This window comes from Vespula pensylvanica, chromosome 23, assembly GCF_014466175.1.
Source record: "Vespula pensylvanica isolate Volc-1 chromosome 23, ASM1446617v1, whole genome shotgun sequence".
Taxonomy (NCBI): domain Eukaryota; kingdom Metazoa; phylum Arthropoda; class Insecta; order Hymenoptera; family Vespidae; genus Vespula; species Vespula pensylvanica.
The window spans coordinates 740,877-745,183 of NC_057707.1; the positions used below are offsets into that span (position 1 = coordinate 740,877).

The 4,307-nt window shown below is 34.4% G+C and overlaps 1 long non-coding RNA gene across 2 annotated transcripts in view; it reads right to left on the reverse strand.

The window, feature by feature from the left end:
• LOC122636781 overlaps window positions 1–2,718 on the reverse strand; it is a 3,325-nt gene extending 607 nt beyond the window's left edge. The window contains exons 1-6 of one of the 2 annotated variants that reach the window (XR_006329046.1): window positions 2,578–2,718; window positions 2,305–2,400; window positions 1,988–2,210; window positions 1,693–1,877; window positions 1,468–1,613; window positions 391–575 (exon numbers count right to left, since the gene is read on the reverse strand). This is a non-coding gene — a long non-coding RNA (uncharacterized LOC122636781). Of the gene's footprint in view, window positions 1–390; window positions 576–1,467; window positions 1,614–1,692; window positions 1,878–1,987; window positions 2,222–2,304; window positions 2,401–2,577 lie in introns of both variants that reach the window. The other variant, XR_006329045.1, reaches the window with a different exon arrangement.
• Between the last annotated feature and the right edge of the window lie 1,589 nt (window positions 2,719–4,307).

The following is a 4,307-nucleotide window of genomic DNA, read 5'->3' on the forward strand; positions in this document are numbered from 1 at the left end:
CTATGAAAAACGCACATTAAATATTACGAATATTTTTTAAGTACATGTCGTGATTATTATGTCATAATAATTTTCAATGTAGAATTCAACACTTCTCCTTCTTTAATTCTATCGAATGGTTACTTCAGTTAAATTGAGGGAATAACGATGACGTAAACGTGGACTTTCTATTTCACCTATAATTTAAAAGTATTCCCCTGCTAACGTTATTATTTCCAAAAACAATGAATCTTTTGATCGTCCCTGTACGTTAAATTATTTTGTATGATAAATCTCCCTTAATTTCATTTCAATTGTCCTTTGATCCATGTACCGCTTGAAACGTCGGACGGCCCATCGACAAATCTTTCCGAGTACAATCTCATATATCCTCTAGCTAAAGCCGCTTACGTTAGATCCTTTGATGAAATCCCACTTTCTCGTACCACTGTTCCAAGTTTTACAAAACTGCGCCACACTGGTCTTTCGAAACTTCATCGTCAAGCATAAATGTTCCACCTTCTTCTTCCTCTTCCTAGGTATTCTCAATCCCATAATGAACGCAGTCATCAAATCTCATAAAGACGAGGACGATGCTGGAAAAGAAAACGATAACTTATAGTACCTCGAAGAAGTTTTAAAGATGATTTAAAAATCTTAGATGATACAATTCCGCCGATCGATACCATATAATTCATAGTCCGCGCATAAGATATACGCATACGTATTTTCCTTTCTATTCTTTCTTTAAATTAGAGCTTAATTAAGCTTATAATAAGAAGCGTTTGTTGCAATATTAATAACGCAATGTAGATCAAATGAGCTATTTCAAAAGGTAGTGACGAAAAAATAAAAACTTGTATTAATAGGGATTGATCGAAAAATTCGTATCCCCCAACTCGCATCCTTTTCAGCCTTTTCAGCTCTTTCGACCACGTAATAGGAAATGTGGTCTGATCTTCAAATGAAACACGTAAAAGGAAAACACTGATACTACGAAAATAAAATAAATATGACAAAAGATTTTCTCTGAATTCCTACTTTATATCATCGACCAACAACAAAGCAGCAATGAAAATTTAATGTTAATCGCATACTACACTGCATTATGATACGTATTACGATGTTGAGGGTCACATTAAACACACGTAGCATGTGAATAGCAATGGAGTATTACAGTCGATCGAAATAAACTTGTATATAATGCGTATATAAGGAGTATATACTGCTACGTGCTTGAATTTATAAAAAATGTTCTCTACTAATTCGATACATTACGATGAACTTAAATTCACAAACAATCTACTTCAATGTACATTTTCTTTGAAGAAATTAATCTCTATAAGCAAAACGGCTACTTTCATTTCCGTTTAATGTTCTCCGTCGGATATAGACCTACTTAGCGAAATTCTAATCCAATCTAGTTTCCAATAAATGAATATATCAATGCAGCATGACGAAAAAGTGATTATCCATTATTAAACCAACCTCTATTGCAACATCGCGTTGCAGTAAATCAACATCAGAAGAGATAAGGACATTTAATCTACGAGCAATGGTTGATAATGTTCGTTCATTGGTTAGATTTTCCAACTGCTTCTTGAAACACTCTTCTGTTTTCACAATCCAATGTACTATATTATAAAAGATGGAATTAATATGGAAGATTGGATAAGATACGCGACGAGTTACTTATATCCGATCTCTTCGTACCTCGTTTCTTAAAATCCTATATCAAGATCAATGATTGCTATAACAATGCGCTAGCAATGGCGTCACGTTGTCTCCATACACCAGATAATTACGTTCTTCTCTCGTCAACTTGGGTTTCATATCACGCGGAAGATTTGAAATGAATTCAATTATCAATAGAAACACCCTCACGGACTTTGTAAAATCTGTGTAAACATTCAATAAATAATTATGTTATACATCCATCATACAGATTTTATATTCCATATTACGTTTTAGAAAAAAAAATTTATATCTTATCTCTAAAATATCATACCATTTTATAAACACAGCATGGATCGATTTAGCATTTAAATATAGGAATGGAAAAGAGACAAACGTTTTCACTTCCTAATTTGGTTGACGGTCGGATATTTGTTCTATACAAGTAGGACGTATCGTCGGATGTCGAATGTTTAGTCATCGCGTTGCCCATAGTTGAAATCCGTGTATCTTCTTTTGACGTAATTAGAATTCAGATATCTGTTAATTCGGCTCCTCTGCAAAGTTTCTAGGTTATTGGAACTGCTTTTGCGTTCATTTAATTTCGTATATCTCCGAAATAATTTAAAATTCATAGATTAGTTAAGGTACTTAGGATAGACGTTCAGTTGTTCATTTAAATTGTGCAGTCATCAAAGGGAAATCCGGTTACGCCCCTTTAAGCGACGAAATAAAATAAAGTTCCTTCTGCAAGAAGCAACGAAATAAGAATTAGGGTGGGTCTGGTCACGATAATCAGTTTCATTTTCATAATGTAGAACTGAAATTTTATAATAAATTATAGACTAATGATCACTGATATGAATTTACCATATATGAATAAATTAAACAAAAGACTAGCGGAAATGAAGGAATTGTTTGTACCGTTTGGACTGCTTGTAACTTTCCTTTGGTACGTATGAAGTAACAACGCGATTATCTAGCACCTACTTACGCATTATTTTCATTTTAATTATTAGAAGAACGACTCCTACAGGCGAGATTCTTCCCCTAACCGCCAACCCTAGGACCGAGCAAATTACGGAGGCGGATCACGATGAGATGAGTCAGCACATTCGACGCAACTTAATCGATACCACGTATTGCACGATATAAAGAGTCGAAATGTCATGCGGATCAGGAGGAAATAAATTTTTCAATTGTTCTCTATTCGCTGGACAAGTTATTTTCCTTTTTTAATTACTTTAAATAGGAGCTATATTCTTTTTTTTATCCTCTTCTTCTTTACAATTTACAATTGGAAATTGGATAAAAAATGTTGATAACCGGCCATCAATATTTTTCTTGCTTTTATGATTAAAAATATTTATCGGTAAGTATTAAATTCACCAAAGAAATGCTACTCGATAATTTGTTTCGTAATATTACCTACTATTTTTTTTCCATCGTTTAGGTTAAAAAGCATCTCTCTTTCTTTACTGTGCATTTGCAAGGGAATGTGGATTCAGAGAAAGTTATTATATTTATTTTCTTTCGTAATATTAGTTTAGATTATTTCCTTTTGTGTATTTCATTTCAGTTCGCTTTACGCAAATCAATCGAAACTTCCTATTCAGCGGTCGAAAGAGCCGAAAAAGGACAGAAGAGTATGAGTGGGGGGAAAAGAATTTGTCGACCAATCCCATCAAATTCGACCTACTTTTTTCCTTTTAACTACGATATGAAGTAATCCATATTGCGCTAAGGCATATTGCAACTAACGCTTCTGCTTTGGACTAATTTTGAAAGATGAGATAAATGATGTTCCATATACCTCATGCATGGAGAGCACATATCGATTTACACGTTGTCGATCGCTGATGCTGCATTAACTAAAATTATGAACCTGTTTCAAAACTTTTCTAGTGCTTCTAAGGAATACTATCAATCAACGTGTTGGAATCAATAGCAAGGCAATTCCTTTTGAAACGTCTTCTTGTCTCAAACTTACCGTAATACCTTCTTTTATACCGCGTTCGTCAGGTGATCGATAATAACAAGAAAGGGGAACCTTCTCGAGTCCCATGTATATTTGCTTACAAAACTACGTTCGAACGGTGGTACGAGGCTAGGGAATATATCCTTTCAAAGGATCCTATGGTAAGCAGCTTTACAAGAGTATATAATAGATTGCGTTCGGAAAGGTTTGATGTAGGGTCGTCCGACGATGGACGCGGCTCGTGGATCAAAGTGGAATATTTGCTCTAATGAGGGATTATCCCTTCATAGTAAATAGTATTTCATTGAGGTATCCTTTTGAATTCCATCTTTTTCACCCTCGAAGAGATTCAACGCAGTCGAGGAGGAAATATGAAGATCAATAATAACGTTGACAGTGTTCTTTGATATCGAAGTAATGTTAATTTTGTATAGCAATTAGTCAGAAAGTTATATACGCCATAATAATATTTATTTCAATCCCATGGGTGAGATTAGGAACGATAAGAAAGATCTTATGGCGAAGAAATAACAATGATTCCGAAAAGGAAAATCTGGGAATCAAGGCTGAAGATGAAGAGGAAGCAAAAGGAAGTACAGGAGATGAAGAAGTTGAAGGTGATGGTAAATATAACGAGTAAACCCTCGTTTACGATTGAATCGACGTTACATTTTAT